At 41.8% G+C, this 23,024-nt stretch overlaps 1 protein-coding gene across 1 annotated transcript in view; it reads left to right on the top strand.

Annotated features, from left to right (window-relative positions):
* The window catches only part of KCNB2 (potassium voltage-gated channel subfamily B member 2), a 361,411-nt gene that overhangs the window by 165,010 nt on the left and 173,377 nt on the right, over window positions 1-23,024 (top strand). The gene's annotated exons all lie outside the window — the stretch shown is intronic.

Below are 23,024 nucleotides of genomic sequence, written 5' to 3'. Positions count from 1 at the left end.
CCATAACAGTCATTCAGAAACCAAGCTCCGCTGCCCTAAAAATCATCCTGACTTTCTCAGTGTCCATTGTGAAAACTGTCCCTTTACAAACCTCATTCTGTGCATCCCCCTCATGCCCTAAAGAAGTGACTGTATAATCAGGAAGCAACTATCACCATCGCGGCCCAGCTGAAGCCCAGAGCCCTGTAATCCAGCAGCTGGGCTGACTCAGAAGGCCAGCTCAGTGGGCTCTGCCTTCTCCTTGGTCACGACTTGGCTCCCAGATGTCAGTCCCTCCTGTGCGTGGTAGGTAGCTAAGCCCTGCTTCCCTAGTCTCACCATTCAGGAGCCCAAAACACAAAAGGCCCAGGGTCGTGGTCATATTTGCCAATCCAAAGTCAGTTGGATGCAACTGTTGTGGCTCAGCAGTTGAGTGTCGGCCCAGGAACCAAGAGGTCCCTGGTTCGGTGGGCTTGATCCCCAGTAGGGTGTGTGCAGGAGGCAGCCAATCAATGATGTTTCTCTCTCATCAAGGTTTCTATCTTTCTATCCCTTTCCCTTCTTCTCTCTAAAACATCAATAAAATCTTATTTTTTTAAAAAAGAACAAACAAAATCAGTTGGACAAGTGCTCTTGAGGAGAACCAAGGAATGATAGAATTTCCCAAGCCCACCCGAGAACGTTGAGTGATGAAACATTCAGAACCAGGTTTCTGTCACTGGTGGTTATCTGAAGAGGCCACAGGGCTTGGCTGTGACTTGGTAGAGTCTCCTGTGTGCATGCATTTGTAACATGATCAGTCCCTGTGTCCATTCACTTGGGCAGCTTCGGACTAGCTCCTTGCACAGTGTGTGCACCTGGTGCCTGGGGATGAGGCTCCCCTTCTGCTTCCCTTCTTCGGGTTCCAAGTACCTTTTCCGTACAAGTCAGAGCTTCTCCTTTTCTGCTCCATGTAAGCCTCTTGCCCTGTGACTTGCTCTGTCTGCTTGTCATAGTGTTATGACCATATTTCATAATCTCACATGAGGATATCATGTGTCACTGTCTACTTTGTATTGTTATGCGTATCTGCAGTTCTGTAAATTAAATATGAGTGAGTGGTTATGGCCAGGAAAATCGATCTTTCAACAAATTAATATTTCAATGCCAGTTGTGTAGCTATTTCTCCATTTAATGTGTGCCTTGGCTTAGAAGTGGAAAACAGTGAATGTATCATTTTGGAAAACCTTAAATCAAAGTGAAGGCAAAGAAAGCAAGCCAAATATGCTGTCAGATATTAGAACTGAATGTTGGAGGGGAGGTAACGCCTTAATTTGTGGAATCCGGGTTTGTTTTTAAGAAAAACAGTGGCACCTTAATTTGATTCCTTTCCGGGCTATTTCATTTCCATAGTTTGGAAAGTAAAATGTTGACCTCTGGTTGCCAAGTAACATATAGGATGCCAAGGTAAATTTGAATTTCAGATAAGTAGCAATGTTTAGTATAAGCATGCCCCAAATATTGCATGGGACATGCTTATACTAAAAAATTATTTACCATGCATCTGAAATTCAAATTCTCTGGGCATACTATATTTTTATTTTCTAAATCTGATAATCCTACTACAAGGAGGTTGTGAGAAACAAAAACAGTTTCTTAAGATAATGTAAATGAAATAATCAAGCATAATACCCAATATGCAATAAGTATTAGACTCTAATACTTATACTCTAATATACTCTAATAATTAGAGTATCACTTCACCTTCCCTTGATTGGGAAGTCACAGGTAGTCAATGCTCACAAAAATTCTCGATTATTCAGAGAAATGCTTTCATTTTGAGAGCTTTAGCACCAAAGACATGTGACTCTTTTTCTTTTCTTTTTTAACCCTGGAGATGTCACAATTACTTGTTAAAATTTAGTTCTTTTAACGTTTCTAGAAAATCACTTCTCTATTAAAGCAAACCATATTTTTAGAAAAGAAAAACTTTTGGTCACATCAATGTTTTACCCCCACACCAGATTATTCCAAAATTAAAATGTAGGCAAGCCCTGGTGGGTGGCTTAGTTTGTTGGAGAGTTGTCCCATGCACCAAAAGTTGCGGTTTGGTTCCCAGTCAGGACATATGCCTAGGTTGCAGGTTTGATCCCTGGGAGGCAACCGATTGATAATTGATGTTTCTCTCTCCCATTGGTATCTCTCTCTCTCTCTCTCTCTCTCTCTCTCTCTCTCTCTCTCAGAATCAATTAATACATATTCTCGGGTGAGGATTTAAAAATGTAGGCACAAAATATTAAATTTTTTGACATTTTCACTATTTCATTGTACCTAACAACAGCTTATTTATCAGGTGAATGCACGTATTGTGTCTTCTCTATCTAATGAAGGATATTTTTATTGTCATTTGGAATAGTTCTAGGCTCTGAGCCAGCAAATTCATGACTAACAATTTAAGAGAAGAGCAGGGATTCCAGTGATGGGGCCAATTGAAAGTCAAGTTTAATCTTGCAAGTTCTGAAAACTGAATGGCTCTCTCCTTTGCTGGGAGGGGCATTAAACTTTCTAGAAGGCAGACTATCAACATACATTAAAAAAATCATACATTTATCATCCTGCTGAAATGTACTGGCTCTGTAGAAGGGCAGGGGAGAAATAAGTATGCTTCGACTCTCATTGTTGGTTTACTTGACGCCCTCATCCTTCTACCTGGACTCTCAACTCTTTGGAATCGAGAATTATGGACATACAGTAATACACACATAATAAGCATTTAGTAATTATTTGTGAACTGAGCTGCTTTTTAGTGAATTGAGGATATAATTTGATTACCCTAAATTAACCTATAAAAAAGCCTCTAAAGTTCATGTAATTTTATCCAACAACTCTATGAATTTATGCCAAGCAAAGAGATTTTTATATTCACAGACATATATGTTCAAGCATGTTTATCACAACATTCATTTTAGTAGTGCAAATGGAAAGCAACTTTAATATTGGCTATGGACTGAATTGTGCTTGCCTCCAAATTCACAGGTTGATGCCCTAACTCCAGATGTGATGGTATTTGGAGGTGGAGCCTTTGGGAAATAATTAGGTTTATATGAGGTCACAAGGGTGGGGCCCTCATGATGGGATTAGTAACCTTTTAAGAAGAGACACCAGAGGGTTTTTTCTCTCTCTCTCCTTCCCTGCCATGTGAGGACACAGCAAGATGGCACCATCTACTAGCCAGGAGACTCACCAGTTGCTGTTATGCTGACACCCTGATCTCAAACTTCCAGCCCCCAGAACTGTAATAAAATAAATTTCTGTTGTTTTAAGCCTCACAATCAGTGATATTTTTTAATAGCAGACTAAGACAATATCAAAGAATAGGATATTGGTCAAATAAATGATGGTAAATGCACATGTAGATTACTGTGTAGTCATAATCATTCTTTAAAAGACTTAAAGTTGTAGGGAAGTTCTCATTAAATCTAAGTGAGAAAGCAATCTACAAATTATTACATATAGTACTATTTTTATTTTAAAAAGAATACCTATACATACACACATTATTTAAAAATACAAGGCCATACACCAAAGTATGAATACATAATTGTCTTTGAGTGATTGAATTACAGGTTTGTTTGTGCTTTAATTTTTCTTTGTGCTTTACCATATTTTGCAAGTTCTGGGTCTTGAATATATTTTATTTCTGTTATCAAAAAAAATAAATTCAAATATTTTTGTTGTTGTTAATGAGCCTACACCCATCTTGGGGAGTGACATTGAAAATGAAGTGTCTGTGCAGGAGGCAGTGCCTCGGACCGGGGGTCTTTCCCCACGATGGCTGGCAGCTCCCAGATGTGGCCAGCAGCCTCTGATGTTGAGACAGAGTTCAGAGCCCCAGTAGCAACATGAACCCCGCCTAATGGCCTAATGGAAATGCTCTCTGTTTTCCTCTCTTTCTGCTTTTTATCTCATTGCTATTCACTTGCCAATTTTCCTGATATTTTTGCTCACTGGATGAAAAGGCTAGTAAGCTAAAAAAGAACCAGGAAATCTTTAACAAGATGGAACAGAAAGATATTTTAATGAGCTACGGAGACCTTTATGGAATGGAAATGAAATGGAGAGGAATATTTTAAACAGAAAATGAGTTGCTTCAGAGGTATGACTGGATCCTCTCCACCTCCCCCCAGACCTATTTTATGTCCCCGGTGTGCACTCACCCATTTACTTAATCTGTGCACAACCTGCAAATTTGTCTAGCCATCAAATATCTTAGCAATTACACCGCAAACTCAGAAACGGGCATGTGCCTTATCTTCTTTTGGCTCATTAACCAAGACTTTTGCCCTCATCTGTGTCTTCTTTTTGTCACACAGCTAGTTATGATGGGACACCTGTTAAGTGTGCTGCACCATTATCACATGGAAGCATTGTTATAACTCACATTCGAAAGCCAGTCCCTGCATTTGCTTGGTGATTTCCAACAAAATCTGTACGAGTTAGCAAGGCTGTGGTTGAAACCCTTTGAGGGACAGTTATGCTTGCTTGCTTGCATTGTCACATGCCATGTGGAGTGACCGTAACCCTGAAGAAATGGCTGAGTTACTAAACTTGGTGTGGCATGGTTGGTGGCACAAAGATTCAGAGCAGACTCAGTCACAAGGAAACAGGCCAGAGATCCTAAGCCATGACTGGAAGACATACCGCTGAACACTGAACATGGCTTTGACCCATTTGGGCAGAAGGAAATCAACATGATTCTTTAAGTAGCATTTTAAAGCATAGTTTTATGGTGAGCACATAAATAATAATCTTAACAGTTCCTGCTGTCCAGAGAATCATCGATCGGCTGCCTCCTGCATGCCTCCTACCAGGGATCGAGCCTGCAACCCGGGCATGTGCCCTGACCGGGAATTGAACCGTGACCTCCTGGTTCATAGGTCAATGCTCAACCACTGAGCCACACCTGCCAGGCTCTAGACTTTATTTAAATACCAAGATTATCCTCAGAGAAAACTGAACCCATCTGGGAAGCATGAAAACCAGCTCAAAACTGTAGGAAACAGAACACCATCTCTTTCTTGAGGCAGTTGTCATTGTTCCCCATCTGAACCACACTGCGTTTGAGAAACTACATTAAAAAATGGAGGTCATTTCTTCTCTTCCCATTCTGGGGCTTCCGGAAGGATCTCTGATCTACCCTGTTCTCAGTGTGACTCTGTTCTCCTGATATTACCTCTCACTTTTTAAATCAGGAGGAAGTAAACATTAATTCCATGTATTGTTGACTAAATGTTTGGGTCAAAAACCTGTATGACTGACAATGCTTTCATTTACCGTGATGGTATGAGACTCAGTTATTCTTCACAAACAGGCTGATCAGGGAGTGTCATAAATGGAATCGTCCCCGTTTCTGTCAATACTGCTTTCTAGTCTTGTTTCCTTGGTCTGAGTCCCTGCTACACTTATAATGTGCTCTGTATTAAGAAGGACTAGATGAAGGAATGATCATTTGGGGCTAGTTTAGAGAAAGACAAACACTTGATTGAGCAAACCCTCTAAGAACATGTACATGTACAACGTTTCAAGCCCTGGGTTCTACCACAATACAAAATGAGCAACAGCCCTAGATGTCTCCATCGTCTGGTGGGACCAGCAGATGTAGAGAAATATCCAGGATATTATGTGTAATGTGAGCCATGCTGGAATGGGGGCATAAAGGAGCACCATGGGGAAATTAATTATACCTGAGTTAAGACCTGAATTCATAATATTTTCTACCTGTGAAATAAAGGGGCAGGGAGGGAGAGGGAAATTAATACAAGAGAAGTTATAGAAAACAATTAACATTGAAGCTGGACCTGGAAGTATCATGATGAGTTTGCCAGATAAAGAAGCAACAAAGATCGTTCATTGCTGGAAGAATAGCAAACCGTCTCTTACACCTGGTTTTATTCTTCAAAGAATTGAGGTAAATACCATTCCATTGGTCCATTGTCCATTTTTAAATTGCAAATGTTACTTTGGTCTTCAGCTCCAAGGTTTGGGGCATAGAGGAACCTGAAGGTTAAGAGCTGATCTTAATTGTAAACTGACAGGGAGGCCATTATCCTGATGAGCCATGGGAATTCTGCGTGTTTCTTTCCACTGAACTGCCATCCTAGGAAGTCTCACTGGATACCATAACCCTCCCTTACCAAATTTATCAGAAAGAAAAATTTTCATGAATTATAAAAATGTCTGGTGACTCCATCTCCTAAGAATATTTGGGGAGAAACCAAGATGGCAGCATAGCTTAACGCCGGAGTTTGCTGCCTCGAACAACCACTTCAAAAATACAACTAAAGGACGGAACGGACATCATCCAGAACCACAGGAAGGCTGGCTGAGTGGAAGTTCTACAACTAGGAGGAAAGAGAATAGCATACTGAGACTCAGAGGAGGCATAGTGCTGAAGTGAAATACTAAGGTGTGGAGTGCATGTGGAGCGGGCTGGCGGCAGAGGGCGCGGTTGTTGTTTTCAATCGGGAGGGAGTTTCAGACTCTGAGCTCCAGATCCGGGTGAGTCTCTAGGGACCCAGACTCAAACGGGAGAAGCGAGACTGTCTGGCTTTGGTCGGAACTCGAAGGCAGCTTTCTCTCCGAGGTATGCAGTGGTTGCTGGGACTCTGAGAGGCAGAGCCCCGGGGGACGGAACTGAAAGCAGCCATAACTGCTCGCTCCGCCCACCCTGTAGATCCCTGGGGACCCGCTGTGCCCAAGCCCTGCACAGAGGCATTTGCCGGATAGCCTTAGGCAAACGCTAGATTAGCACTGCCCTAGAGATCCAGCACAGAAGCTCTCCCACTGCAGACACAGCTGACTCTCATAGCCAGTTAGCCTGGAGGTCAAATCACCCCCACTATTTCCAACAACAATCAAGGCTTAACTACAACAAGACTGCGCACAAAGACCACAAGGGGGTGCACCAAGAAAGCATAAAAAATGCGGCAACAAAGAAACATGACAGAAATGGAGGATATAGAGCTAAAAAACGCACTTTTAAGGTCTTTCAATAATTTTCTAGAAACTGCCGATAAACTTGATGAGATCTACAAGAAATCTAATGAGACCCTCGATGTTGTGATAAAGAACCAGCTAGAAATTAAGCATACACTGACTGAAATAAAGAATATAATACAGATACCCAACAGCAGACAAGAGGAGCGCAAGAATCAAGTCAAAGATTTGAAATGCGCAGAAGCAAAAAACACCCAACCGGAAAAGCAAAATGAAAAAAGAATCCGAAAATACAAAGATAGTGTAAGGAGCCTCTGGGACAGCTTCAAGCGTACCAACATCAGAATTATAGGGGTGCCAGAAGATGAGAGACAGCAAGATATTGAAAATCTATTTGAAGAAATAATGACAGAAAACTTCCCCCACCTGGTGAAAGAAATAGACTTACAGGTCCAGGAAGCGCAGAGAACCCCAAACAAAAGGAATCCAAAGAGGACCACACCAAGACATATCATAATTAAAATGCCAAGAGCAAAAGACAAAGAGAGAATCTTAAAAGCAGCAAGAGAAAGAAACTCAGTTACCTACAAGGGAATACCCCCATACGACTGTCAGCTGATTTCTCAACAGAAACTTTGCAGGCCAGAAGGGAATGGCAAGAAATATTCAAAGTGATGAATGCCAAGAACCTACAACCAAGATTACTTTATCCAGCAAAGCTATCATTCAGAATTGAAGGTCAGATAAAGAGCTTCACAGATAAGGAAAAGCTAAAGGAGTTCATCACCACCAAACCAGTATTATATGAAATGGTGAAAGGTATCCTTTAAGAAGAGGAAGAAGAAGAAAAAGGTAAAGATATAAATTATGAACAACAAACATGCATCTATCAACAAGTGAATCTAAGAATCAAGTGAATAAATAATCTGATGTACAGAATGAACTGGTGATTATAATAGAATCAGGGACATAGAAAGGGAATGGACTGACTATTCTTGGGGGGGGAAAGGGCGTGGGAGATGCAAGAAGAGACTGGACAAAAATCGTGCACCTATGGATGAGGACAGTGGGTGGGGAGTGAGGGCGGAGGGTGGGGCGGCAACTGGGAGGAGGGGAGTTATGGGGGGAAAAAAGAGGAACAAATGTAATAATCTGAACAATAAAGATTTAAAAAAATAAAATAAAAATAAAATAAAAAAGAATATTTGGATCTTAAGAGCAGGGGGCGCGCAAAGAATTAACTTTTAATACGGTAATTTCAATCTTTAGTAACCAAGGGGAAATTTTGCTGCTGGCTCTGCAGATGCTGCTATTGTTATTGATGTTGTTTAATCCAGAATTCCTTCTTGATGCCCCAAGACATCATCCCACGTAAGCGAACCCCAGTTCTGTCTACTCCTGAGAGAGACCCTATGCTATGCATTAGCAGCCAAACCTTCAGAATGGCCTAGCTAGACAGTGGGGAAGAGGTTGAGCTTATTTAGGGCTGGCTGGGCCCCCAAGTACACTCATGGGTTTGCTTTGGATACATCTCTCCTTCCGACTGTCCTTATTTTTAAGCATTCAACCACCCGTTCCAAACTTATTTCAATAAATTCTAAAATGGATGTCTAAAATAGCCTTTGAGGAACTCTAGATTACTTTGTATTCGTTTCAAGTGAAATGTCAATTGAATGCTAAAACCATATTAAGAAAGAACAGAGTGTATAATGCTTATCTTAATGATTGATTAAATTTTACCTGTTGTGATTGGCCTTTTATTAATCCAGGAAAGTCTTACTGAGTGAATAATAAGGCAATAACTCACAATCTAATTCGTTTGTCCCAGTTTCTTCACAATTAACGTCAGTTTTTCCTTTCCAGTGAACAGTAAAATTTGAAGAAAAAAGCAATTAGCTCTATTTTCCATATTTTCCCTTTCGATGCTGACTCACCAATGAGAAAATGGCCATGTTAAATCAGCTACATGAGAGACAATATGTAAAGAGAGAAAGAATATAGCAGATCTATTTTTTCAGAACATCAGAATCGTAGGTATCATCAAACTCAAAGTTAAACTAAAAACTAGCCAACTTAGCCAATTTCTTAAAATTTTATTCTCCAGAAATTATTCAAATAACTCTCACCTGAAATAAACCACTTTGGACTAGAAATGATTGGGAAATCTCTTATCAAAAGGGAATGGTCTCGCCCAGCCAGCATAGCTTAGTGGTTGAGCATCAGCCTATGAGCAAAGAGGTCACTGGTTTGATTCCCGGTCAGGGCACATGCCTGGGTTGTGGGCTCGATCCCCAGTGTGGGGTGTGCAGGAGGTAGGCAATCAATGATTCTCTCTCATCATCAATGTTTTTATCTCTCCCTCTCCCTTCCTCTCTGAAATCAATAAAAATATATTTTTTGTAAAAAGGGAATGGTCTCTTTTACAAAAACAATGATGATGGCAGATGGGAACTTCTCTGACCAGGAGGCCAAATTTCCACAGCCTTATCTCCTGACGAGGAAGGCTTCTCCCCATATCCGTTCTTCCGTTGGGCTTCTTACCAATTACCGCTAGCAGATGGCTGCCAGGAGGAAGGAGTGGTACTCTGGTGGCTCTGGTGCCATGGTCAGAGGCTCACACTTTATTTATTTATTTATTTTTAAATATATTTTTATTGATTTTAGAGAGGAAGGGGAAGGGAAAGAGATATAGAAACATCAATTATGAGAGAGAGTCATTGATCGGCTGCCTCCTGCACGCCCCACACTGGGGATCAAGCCCACAACCTGAGCATATGCCCTAACTGGGAATCGAACTGTGACCTCCTGGTTCATAGGTCGATGCTCAACCACTGAGGTTCACACTTTAAAGAATAGTGCTGTAATGATGGACTCGATGGAAGGGAAAATGAATAGGAAAGAAGGCAAGAATAAGAAGAAAACACCTTGCCTTGTACATACATTGCTCTACTTTTTCAGAGAATGAAATGTTTCACTTGCAGAAAAATCCTTATACTGTGTGTGTGTGTGTGTGTGTGTATGATTGGTTTGGTGGTTCACTTATGAATGAGCATACAATAAATTGCACAGAAGACGAAAAACCATATTGGGCAGAATATAATTTTCTTTTAATGACTCAAAGGGCATTTCAGAATCTTGCAATCCTCATTTTGAACATCATTGTATGTTAAACATGGAAGTATGTGCCGAGAGAGTTTGCCCATTAACCAGTGTTACTGTGTTTTTAAAAATCATTCAGAGACAAAGCGAAAACAGATGCTTTGTATAAAAGGTAGCCGTTCGGCAGCTGATTTGAGCAAGGCCACTTGCTCAAGGGTAAATATTGTGTGCAGTGCACAGTGTAGCATTTACAGCAAGTGAGAGCAGTGCTCAATCCAAGTGTGAACACACCGTTTAACCTTTCTCAGCATCCAGGAGGTGTGAGATAATAAGGCCGACTCCTCTCAGGACAGCTGTAAGAAGCGAGCTAAGAAGAGAGAAAAACAGGTCATGGACCAATATGTCTCAGGACTTCTAATAGAAAGTGTTCTGTGAGAACAGATCACTGGTTTCAGAAACTGAGAGCTCATGCCTGGTAAGCTGGATCTTTGCCGTGGCAATCTTGTTGGTCTGGGGCCACTTTGGTTTACTAGCAACCAGCTGCCTAAAGACAGTCTCTTCTGAAGTCACCTGGTATCGGGGAGCGCCCAGGAGTTTAGCTAATTCATCTTTGCAGAATGGAAGACGTTTTCACACAGTGAGATGTGTGTTCCCTGCTGACTCTTCTTACCCTTCAGAGGCCAAGAGGATGCCTGGGTTGGAGGTCATGGTGGCCACACAGGAAGTTGATTCTGTCTGCTGCAGGATGTTTCCTTGGTTTTCCACAGAAGATTTGTTTTTCTTTCTTTCTGTTGGCCTTTGAGTTGTCTCTGTACTTGCTCCCAGGGGGCAGCTTTGTCTTAAGCTGCAGGTCATTAGTTAGAAGATGCTACTCCTTAGCTAGAACCTGTGGACACTACAGTTTGACATTCTGTCAACCCAAACCCCAGACTTTACAAGTGACTGTGAGCCAAGCTTCCTTTGGGTCACAAGCTATGGTCATACAGCCAGTCTTGATCCTAACCTGCTGGGAGCAGCCCACAGGCTTCCGGGAAACATTTGGTCACATCGTGCTGGTCACTCTCTATCCTTTGGACATTTAGACATGACAAGAAAGTATGACTAATAGAACTGAGATGCCTACTAGATAATAGATTTTTTTCTAAAGATTTTAAACCATAAGGACTGATGAACTAAGGTAGTACTTAGAACCTCTTACCAGGTCCATATTGACAGTGACTGGGATGTTGACCCATTGTTGATGATTCTGTCCACTTGGGGGAAGGAATAGGTTATGTTAGAGTGACTTCCATCTAATGACTATTTTTTCAACCATGCTTGAGATTAAACATAAGGCATATTATCCTATATAATAAAAGGGTAAAATGTAAATAGACTGAATGGTAGAACAACCAAACAGCCAATCAAAGCGTAATATGCTAATGATATGCTAAGGTGCTCAACCTCTCACTATGATGTGCACTGACCACCAGGGGGCAGAGAGTCAATTGGTCAACCAGTCACTATGACATGCACTGACCATCAGGGGGGCAGATGCTCTGACCAGTAGATTAGCTTGCTGCAATCGGGACTGAGCAAGATGGGCTGGACATGCCCTGGAGCCCTCCTACAGTCCCTCCCCAGCCCAGTCGTGCACCGGTGGGGTCCCTCAGCCTGGCCTGCATCCTCTCGCAGTCCGGGACCCCTTCAGGGGATGTCGGAGAGCCGGTTTCAGCTGGATTCTTCAGGCCACTCCCCTTGGGAGGGCGTCAGATGCAGGGCTCATGGCTGGTGAGCGCTGTTGCATCAGTGTGAGCCTCTCCTGATCTGATTAGTCGTGAGTCTGCGGCAGGCACAGTGGGGCCAGGATGAGCAGGAGCGGCAGGTAGGAGCTGCAGGTGGCATTGAACTGCAGGTTTCGGCCTGATCCCTGCAGGCCATCCAGAGGGACCCCACCCATGCACAAATTCGTGCGCTGGGCCTCTAGTTAAAAATAAGACATGTAAGAGCATTTTGTACCTGTCTAGGTCTGGGCTGACTACCTATTCTAGGTGCTCAATGTGTTGTCCCTGTCAAAACATATGTCCCCATGGACTATTACCTACCTGAGACTTGCCTGTCTTCCCAACTAAAAAGTAAGCACTTGGAAAGCAGTAATGTTATCTTTGTATCTCCGGCACTCAGCACCCTGCCTGATTTGTTGAAGGCACTGAAGAAAGAATAGAATAGGTACATGAATGAATAAATAAATTATTCAGTAAGAGATAATGGGGAGGAAAAATACTAGTAGAGAGGAAAGGTTAGAAGAGGGAACAAAAGAAAAAGAGGCTCTGCAAATACTAAGGTTATTGTTATTAAGTGTGGACAAATGTTATACTAAGAGCTCAAACTCCATTCATTTATTACCTTTAAAGCCATGTGTTTTTATGGTGTATTTGGTTTCTAAATAAGTGAGATTTTAGCCAAATTGTGTCTCTTTATTTCTTTACCTTTGTCTTATATTACCTGTTTAAAATGCAAGTCATTTATACTGGAATTCTGGGTTTGGTTTTGAGGTGGGGGGTGGGGCATCGCTAATTGCAGTACCTTCCTAGGAGGGCACTAAAAGGGATATGTGAGAATCTCCCATTTCTGACCGAACTGGGAGAGCAGAACATAAGGCCCAGAGCACGGGCTCTGCCATCTGACTGGGTTCAGAATCTGCTGTCTCACTAATCAGTGTGACCTTAACCAAGCTGTTTCTCAGAGTCATCATTTCCTCATCGGGAAAGTAGTGGGTAGGACGATAATGACTGTGTATAGGGCTGTTGGAGGGCTCAATGAATTCCTGTGTGAAAGCATCCAGTACCATCCAGTACCAGGCACCATGGACACACGTTCTAAAGGTAGCAGTAAAAAACATCCTTTCACAGGAAGGTGGTGGTTAGAATAGCGAGGAGGAGGAATGTTCTGAGCCCACACTTCAGAAAGCAGCCTGCGTTTGGAGCCGATGACTCTGAGGCACCTGCCACGAACACTGAACGCACCATGGAAATCATTTAAGAAGCCGAAGGGGTGGGCGGCTGGGCGGTTGGAGGGGGAAGCCTGACATTGAAGTGAACTAAATCTGTGCGGGTGGCTATTTCTGTCAGCCCAACCACAGTGGGTGTGTGATCGGCGTCTACTTTTGATCCAGCTCTTTTTATAGATGCTGGCTTTCCTTAAAGGCGACTCTCCTCCATCCTTTCATTGGCTGCTGAACTGACTTGGAAGATTGCTAATGGAGTATTTGTCATCTGCAATCTGGAATAGACAACATTTAGATTAGTAATCAGACACTCCATTAAGATGTAAGAACATTCTCATTATCAGCTGTAGCCTAGATTTGGCATGGTGGATAAAACACTTATGCCAAATCTAGGCTACGGCGGGTAATGAGACTGTTTTTACATCTGATAAAGCGGTATAGGCTTCACCTGTACCCGGATCAGCAGCTTCGGGGGAAACAAGAGCCAACATCAGTACACCGCAGCGGCTATCCCCTTTGTTCTTAGGGTGAAAGCTTGACTTCAGCCATTTGAAACATCTCCCCATTATCATCACTCAGACTGGTTCACCTAGTCTCTAGCTTTTTAAAAATATATTTTTATTAATTTCAAAGAGGTAAGGAGAGGGAGAGAGAGAATCATCAATGATGAGAGAGAATCATTGATTGGCTGCCTCCATGCCCCCACCGGGAATTAAGCCCACAACCTGGGCATGTGCCCTGACCAGTAATCGAACCATGACCTTCTTGTTCATAGGTCAATGCTCAACCACTGAGCCACGCCAGCCAGGCAGTCTCCTAGCTTTTAAAGAGCGCTTATCTGCAGTTACAGACTGATATAAAAGTAGGATGTCTGTGCCATTTGGTGCTTCTATAACAACATTTTACAGAATTGTCTGGACGTGTCTTACCTGTATTGTTATACAGAAGTTATTTTTAAGAGCCTGGATGGGACTATTACCATCCCAACATTTGACCGCAGCATCTACGATGCAGTGCCAATGCCTGTATGTGTAAATACATGTCTCTCAGTGAAGAAAACTGAATGAGACTCGTGGCCATCGTCTCTGAATCTTCAGTACCAACATCCACACTGAGGTGGTGACCTCTTAAAAGAGGAAATAGGTGTCAGCCTGCTGGGGTGTACGTAGGGGGATACCCGACCATGTAGTGTACACAGCATCTCACAATAACAAGATTTCCAACAGTTTTGGGTGAAGGTCAGCCATTTTAGAAAAATATGCGCTTTTTCTCCCTTGTTCTGCCCCCCCCCCCCGCCCCCCCGCCCCAAGCCAGGCAGGTGGTCCACACAGGCTTGTGATAATGAATTAGGCAGCTTGTACTGTACCAAGTGCATTTTCATTACTGCGAACAAAGCGGGCTGCAGGGGGAATTTGATAGGTGGCTTCTACTCAAAGGACAAGATGCATTTATCTGAGAGCAATTTAGTGGTTTATAATGGACAGCAGGGCCCCTTTGTCTCCTTGTCACACTCTTCCTGTGAGCATCACCATGATTCATGGGCAAAATTATAGTCACTTTCTACCACGCCGGCAGCTTCTCAACCTATGATCTTCACAATGTTAAGTAGCATCCAGAAGTGCAGTACCATTTTTTAAAAAACACAATATTTTACATTGGTACAAATTAGAATCGGTCACCAGGAAGTGACTTTTTGATTATTCCTGTGCTTTGCTATAGATGACTACTGAGGCTTTTACAAAGTACTTTGATTATAAGCAGTTGGAATCACATCATTTCCCAGCAAGATTTATTATTCTGCTCATGAAAGTCACTGTGTATCTTACCAAAAAATGGCAGCCATGTCTCATTTCCTACAAGAATCTGTACAGCAGCCTCTACTCAGCCTCAGCAAAGGTCTCCCACGCAGAAAGAAAGATGAGGTTACAACGTAACGAGGTATTGCTAGGTCAGGGGTTCTCAAGCTTTCCTGTGTATCAGAGTCTTCCAGGATATGATAAGAAGTCAGAGTCCAAGGTCCGTTTCTACCCCAGTTCGGCTAGCTTCTTTCATCTTTATGGTCTCTCCAGGTGCCGATGAACACTGGACCAGAACATTTTATTCTTTAGTTTATTAAGGAGAGGAACAACCCTGAATCTTCTGGGAGCAGTAATGACACTGGGAATAGGCATAGGGTATGCATAGTATACGTGGTAGTAATTTACTAAACATATTGCCTATCCTTTAATCGCCTGGTTTGCTCAGATGCCATCAAAATTGTTCTTAATGGGTGCCATTAAGATATATTTCGGAAATTGGACATGGCTGACTGAAGTTCAAATTTCACAGAAATGACAGCATTACCAAACTAAGGGGGTCCACGTGCCCAGACTCATCAAAGCTCAATGAGACAGAAACTGGAGTTTGTAGCCAAGAAGGTAAGGGTTTCTTAGTTGAGGAAATGGTGCTGTGCCCAGAGTCACAGGTGAGCTGGTATTCAAAGGCCTGGCTCCCTGATGGCTTTCAGGGGATGGATTATATAGCGGGACTAAGGGAGTTAGGGTCATGGTCTCTACTGATTGGTCAATGTTAGGGTAGGGGGTAGATGCTCAGTGCATCTGGTCTTGATGTCAGCCATGGTGCCACTTAGTCTGGCTTCAGGAAGATGTGGTCCGTGAGGGGGAGGTAGCTGAAACAACTGAGGTCTAGATGTTTGTTATCTTTAGTTTGATTCAAACTCTGTCTTTGTGGTCAGTAGGTTTTGTTACTAAAAGTATTTAATGCTGACCAGGGCCTCAATATCCTGAGGGCTAAATGATTAAGAGTGTGATGTGCAAGGGAGAAGAAGGCAGGTGAGTCAGGGTGCTGGGTGAGGCCACTTTGAATCGAAAGAAAGAAGAAAAGATCATATTTAAAAAATTAAGTTTCTGCATGGTTACAACAGCGTCCCAGTAAATCACACTGCAAGTTGATAGGTTGTTTGATCGTTTCCCCAGCTTAGAGAATATATATGATAGAGAAACAATTTCCATGCATCCATACAGGACACAGTCCTTAATCTGCAATTCCAAACTCCAGCAACACTGGCAACTGAACGATTGCCCAAGTTTTGCACCAAAACTCATTTGACAACATAATTTGGCTTGAATTGATGTGAGGCTATGAATAACCTTCCCTTACTGTATAATTACACAATTTAGTATGAATATGGAAACATTTCGCTGCATAAATATTATTGATTTGGATTTCCTGTTGGCAGTGGTATGCTATATTCAGTACATGTACCCTATTGCCATTCCATCATTTTAAAAAACCTCTGAATTCTGAAATACATTTGGCCTTGAGATGTTTAGATATGAGGCTGTGGACCAGAATTATCTTATTCCATATTCACGATGGAGAACCGGGAGCTTGTCAGCTACCTTGGCTCAGTCCCAAGAGTCGTTACTGGTACAATTCAGGAGGATAGGATTCATTTATTGAAACTTAAAGTGATCCACCCTTTTGATTAAATGACCATGACAACTGTTAATGCTCATTCTCCAGTGAACCTTGGATTCTCCTTACAGTTTTTGGACAAAGTGCCCTGCTTGTATCAAAAGAGTTTGTTTGGTATTTACGTCCCTATGCTACTCTCCACCAGGTTCCAGCCAACGCTTCTAGTTCCCTCTTTTTAGGGATAATATGTCCTAAATTAATTTAGAATTTGTGGCTAAAATTTGAAGTGAAGGTCAATATAATGGTCAAAAAAGAGTCAAATTAATATACCAGGTAAAGTTATATCTGATTAATGTCAGAGATTTCTCTGAGCAAACTCGGCTGCAATGGGCCTCGGCTTCGAGGATGTTAATTATTTAAATTTACATAATTTTACATATTAATCTAAACAGCTTTACAATTGTGCAATATTTGAAATATTGTTTCAATTTTTTTGTTATGGTTGTTTGTGTGGCTAGGCGTACAAGACACCACAGTGATTTAAAATATATTTTATAATAGTAAAAAATCGTTTCCTCAAGGTATTTTATTATCATCTATAATATTTTATGAATCAAATGATGCTTGCTTCCAGTCGATTCCTAACATAAGTTTGGATTATAGTTGAGTTTGCAAAAAAATTTGGGTCTAAATGAACAACAATGTGTTTGCTTTCCAAGTAAGGACTATTAGTTGTGATTGCTAATATCTGGATTTTGCCAACTATATTAAGTAATGACTGCTCCTTATGGGCAAAACCAATTGCCTGTTCTGCTTAAAATCTTGGCTCCAATTCTGAGTTGTTATGGGAAGAGGTTATACCTTCACAGCTTGTAAACATGCCTACTTAGCCAGTGTTTATTAATGCAAATTAGTTGCAGACAAATGTTCTCACTAGCAGTATCTAAAAAGAATGCAGATCCTTTCTGTGAAGTTTCCCAGAAGGTAGCCAGATTCAGTGTTTAGTTTCAACTATCATCATTGCCAACTTTATGATAGCATAGAAGCTGCGGTGCCCTTCGTAATGAGCCATAGGTCAAGTCCTCAGCAGAGAGGAGGGAACACACGTGGTTGCGGCTGGTAGGTGCTGTCTTGGAAGGCAACTTAGACACCTGCCCTTTCAGCATCAGGAAGCAATGTGAGAAATGACTTCTCGTAGAATGAGCAATCGAGCAAGCATTTGACTGTCCACTCTCAGAAGGACTTCCTGCTCAGAGTCAGAGTTCCGGGTGAGTCATGCAGGTCAGTACAAACCGCTGAAAAAAAAAAAAAAGTTTACATTTGTAGTGTAGAAAATGTAGGTAGTTATTTCTTCTAAAATGAGAGCTCTTAACCTTTTTTGAAGGGTCAGGGGAGCCTCTGAGACGTTGATGGATATCTCAGACCCTTTTCCAGGAAAAATGAACAGTTCCCTTCCAGACAGGACATTGTCCCCACTCCTCAACAGGCCCCTCAGGTTGAGAACTCTTTAAAGAATCTCTGAAGATTCTGTTCATCAGCTCGAATAAGAGTATATATTTTCAGTATCAATAGTCTGAAAATTCTTGTTTCTATATATGTGATCCAAGTCTGTAGTAGATAGAGGGCTGCCATTTTGAAAATCAGGAAAAGCCCTTCTCTCTCTTATTGGGACCTGATAGAGATACTTCTAAAATGCAGTAAGCATGTCACCAAAAGTGAGGACTTTGAAAAACCATGCTATGAATTAATAGTTACGTACCAATCAAGTGCTGAGATCTCTTCCGAGGAGAGGGGATCCAGACTACTGTGTGTCCTTGATACTATGCCTGGACAGTTCTCCTCACCTGTCATCCATCCCACCTCCACTTTCACACCCAACTACCAGCTGCTCTCCCCAGTGGTTACTTCCCCATCTCAGAGCCAGCCCCTGGTCATTGGACACACAGGTACTTTGTGGTGTGGTGTCACAGACAGCCTCACATACCTTACACCAATCTCTGGGAGAAATGCAAGCCACTCCCCACCCACCCCTGCTGTCCTTGTCCTGCTGTGATTGCATGCAGCCAACAGATGGCAACTCAAAGTAATTGGTTACCCTGGCATCCGTTTGCAACACAGTACCAGGGCACAGAGTCAAGCTGAGCATCCCTGACAAAAGAACAACACAAGGAACCAAAAGTTCAACTAGAAATAGTTTTATCATATTATTATATGATATTACATCTGTGTTCTAGCCAAAGAGTGTTTCTTCAACCGAGGCATCTAAGAACATTATAGCCTAAGATGTGGTTTTCATCTTGACATCAGGTTAGAAAATAAAGAATATACCCTTAAAATTTTCTTTATGGATAATCATTCCTAGTTTTAATCTTTTTCAAAATTAGTTACATATTCCAACTATACCACTTGCTAAGATTAGATGATCCATTTTTCCTTTTTCTTTAAATTTTCCATTCAAGTGTCATTAGTGAAAGGCCCTAGCTTTAGAATATATTGTGGGATTCACTGGATAAGTTTACCTCACCTACCTCCTGTACGGTTCTGTAGGTATCATTCCATAATCATTCTGCCCTACCATGCTCTATAATTTCTTTCCTTATACTCACATCTTTCAACCCTATGGAAGAAAAGCTACCTGCCATCTGCCATCTCCCCCACTGGAATTTATTCAACAAATATTTATTGAGCACCAACTTGTGTGCCTAGGTTTCAAATTAGGCAGTAGAGGCACAAATGTCAATGAGGTACAGATCCTCATACTCACTTAAAAACTAGGATAATGAGAGAATTGACAAACATATAAGAGATTTCAGTACAGTGTGAAATTGCTATCATACGGTTAAATAGAGACACATAATGGAAACACATAGGAGGGGCACACAGCTCTTTAGGGATTAGAGAAGACTTCCCCCTGGAGAAGACCTTCAAATGGATGAGTAGGAATTAAGTACAAAAGAGTGGGAAGTGCATTTCAAGCAGAAGGGATGGCCTTGAGTACAAAAAATCAATCAATCAATCAAATAAATAAATAAAATAAAATAAAATTGCATATGACCTGATAGAGCTGGGGCTTTGAGTTCATGGAATAGAGTGCCAATGGATGAGGCTGGAAAGATAAGCAGGGACCAAATGGAAAGGTTCCTTAAGACTGATCAAAGATTTGGACTTTGTCCTGAAGATAAACGGGAGCCTTAGGAAAAACAGAAAGGATAATCAGTCATCAGTTCTAGCCGTACCACACAGTGCACCCTTAATTTATTTTCCTGTTGTTTCATAGGGATCTTATCTCTCCAACTAACCAGGAGGGGAACCACATCACACTGCTTGTGTACAATGCAGTACACAGAGCAGGCATGCAACAAAGGCGTGCTGATGAATTGACTGGAAGAGTACAGCTACCTCTAGACCAGCAGTCGCCAACTGGTGGTCCGTGAGGTCCGAAAGGTTGGCAACCACTGCAGACAGCTATGCTTTGGTGCCAACTTAGGGAGTAGCCTTTCATAAATGCTCATCATCTTTAGGTTTCAGACTCTGCCCGTTTACAAAACAAGACATAGAACTTTCTTGTGAACTCATGTTTTTCATTCTCTTCTACCTACATTTGTTAAATATTGAGACTCTTTGAGGCAGGGTAATAGTCAAATGGTAGATTAATTCAGATCACGTTGAAATCAGCATATTTGTATGCTATTTGACATTATCACACCAACCAGGTGCTGTTTTTATTGACACTGACCCAAAAGAGGTTTCTGAAACATCGGAGAACCAGATTTCTGTCCAGGGGATAGAAGCAGGGACCTATGTGTTGAATACTAGAGCTGTTGGAATGCCCAGGTCAAGATTCACCTTTCACCCTAACAAGATAATGCCTCAAAGTCTTTAATAAGAAATTTAGACCACTGTCCCCGACTACAAAGTGAATATGGCAGGGAAAGACACCCTATTAAAGCTTTAGCAGTCACTCAGACCTAATATGAATACGTTTAATGGAACAAATTCTTCTTAATGGAACAAATTCTCCCAGGGAGTAGATGAGAGGCCCACGACTGATGGCTGCCGAAATATAGGGATAGAGCAGGAAAAGGGACCCTCCTCCCAGTGTGCTTGGCCAGCCCCGTATTCTCCTTTGAATGTTGCTACCAGAATTATAGCTAAAGAAAATCCCTTAGCCTCTCTTTAAATCCTAAGTCCCTACCTTAATTCTCTCAAGATCATATATTTATCAGTTCTTCCAACTAAATAAAAGTGTTTTAGAGCTTATGTGACTTAAGTATTTTTGCAGCAAAAGGGAAATGAATTCTAACTGTTCAATGGGCTATTGCATTCGGTGTATTGTAACTTTATTTTAGGTATTTTATTTGATGCCGTGGATCTCTCACTGTTTTTAATCGACATTTTTTTTCTCTTCTGAAGACATCTTCACTTTTCAGATCCGTTTTCTAACTGTGAGCTGAAATACTGTTGATTACTGAAACAGAAAAAATTGCCTCAATTAATGAGACGTTTCCTTCCACGTAAACAGTCTCAGGGGTGATAGACCCCCATGGGATCTAGAGGAAAGGAAATGAGCTGAGGTCTCTTGAAAAGAGTAAAGTTACTATTGAAAGTAAGCTTGGCAAGAAAGCCCCCAGATAATGAAATTGTTATGTTTCAGTTTCATGTTTTCTATATCAACCCAAGAATTCTGGTTATAAGCTGACGTTTCACACAAGCCGATCTGATGATGTTGGTTTGAGAGGAAGAGACCAGATTTAGCACCTGCCTTTCTAGCCTTTATTCTGCCACTTCTCAGCGAATGCCTGGTGTGTGCAACATGCACGTACCTTCACACCTGGGAGAATTACCTTCGAAAACCCCCTCTTCTCAGTTTTGCCTGCTGAATTCTTGCTCATCCCTTGATCCTCAGTCTCTTTCTTAACTCTCCCAAGGGAATCAGTGGCTCTCTTGTCCGTGCTTCCATTTCAAGTTGTTCACATGTTTGCCACTCTGTGTGTACATTGCATTGTGATGGTGCTTTCAATGAAAACTTCTTTAGATCTTGCACAGTTTAAAATGTATTTGTTCACCATGGACTCTTCATTTCTTCATTATGTATCCAGGTTTCCTTTTCTGGGTGTCCATTCTTCAGTAATTCTTTCAAGTACAGGCCTTTAATGACAATTCCTGTGGTCTTTTCTGTAAATGTATTTTGTTCTCACATTTGGGAAATAGTTTAGCTAGGTAGAGATTGTCTTTACTCTGGATTTCTGGCACCATAGGGTGGCATAAATTAAGACTGTATACCCATGGTTGGTACCGCCAGGGAATTTTTATTTGTCACGGGAGATACTTCTCACCCTATCTTACCAAGCTCTAGAGCCAGGGGCAGAAATACACTGGCCTGTTGCTTCCCTGACTGGCCGGTCCCCCTCCCTAAGTGCCCATCCCCATGGCCTCTGACTCCTCCCACCGAAGTAATTTAGCAGTCAGCGTCCTTGTGCCTGTCCTCTTTGGTCCCCATCTGGGCAGAAAGTGTCTTGTCCGCCGTGCACGGGAGGGGCATTTATTTCAGGGCCCTGGCTCCCACTCACGCCTCCTCTTCCTATCAGGGAGGTCCGGGCTCAGTACACACTATAGTCAGCTGGTGACTTTACAATGTGACCATAACCTCTTCTTTCAGACTTGTATGTATTTTTTCAAAACTACAGTTGTTTGTTAACAGCATTTATCAGTGCTTGCCATTGGGGCTGGGGCGGACTCTAGCTCAGTGGATGTGCTCTCAGGACCGGAAGGCTGGCAGGGCTGTGTCATTCTGCCATGAGCACCTTCCAGGCAGATAACAAATCTCAGTCGTAGTTCATTTTTCAAATTTATTTTTTAACTGTACTTGACATGCAATATTATATTAGCTCCAGGTGTATAACATAGTGATTAGACATATATATATACTTTACAAAGCAATCACCACGTAAGTCTAATAACCATCTGCCTCCGTACATAGTTATTACGATATCATTTACTATAGCACAGTCGGCAGCACATCAGTCTCATAACCTGAAGGTCCTAAGCCATATTTTATTTTTAATCAAGTGCAGTCTAGGTCCATAAATATTTGCAGATGAATAAATGGTGCCAGGAGAGACCTGGGGGGAGGTGGGGACCGTTACTAGTATTAGAGTGAATCTGAAAAATGAAGGTCTTGAATTGTCCCTAGACATTCTAGAGCAGCGGTTCTCAACCTGTGGGTCGCGACCCCTTTGGCCGTCGAACGACCCTTTCACAGGGGTTGCCTAAGACCATCCTGCATATCAGATATTTACATGGCGATTCATAACAGTAGCAACATTACAGTTATGAAGTAGCAACGAAAATAATTTTATGGTTGGGTCACAACATGAGGAACTATATTTAAGGGCCAGAAGGTTGAGAACCACTGTTCTAGAAGATCCCTTGTAGCTCTGACTCATTCTAATTCTAAGAAATACTAAGATACTCCCTTATGAAATATTAGGCATTAAAATTGCCTATCTATAACACACAGTATAATTGTGGCAATATTCTAAGCAGTTATAGCCCATAATGAAAACAT

This window comes from Myotis yumanensis, unplaced genomic scaffold (genome assembly GCF_028538775.1).
Source record: "Myotis yumanensis isolate MYYU_CA2020_CCGP unplaced genomic scaffold, mMyoYum1.0.hap1 SCAF_15, whole genome shotgun sequence".
NCBI lineage: Eukaryota > Metazoa > Chordata > Mammalia > Chiroptera > Vespertilionidae > Myotis > Myotis yumanensis.
This window is presented reverse-complemented; position numbering and strand designations above follow the sequence as displayed.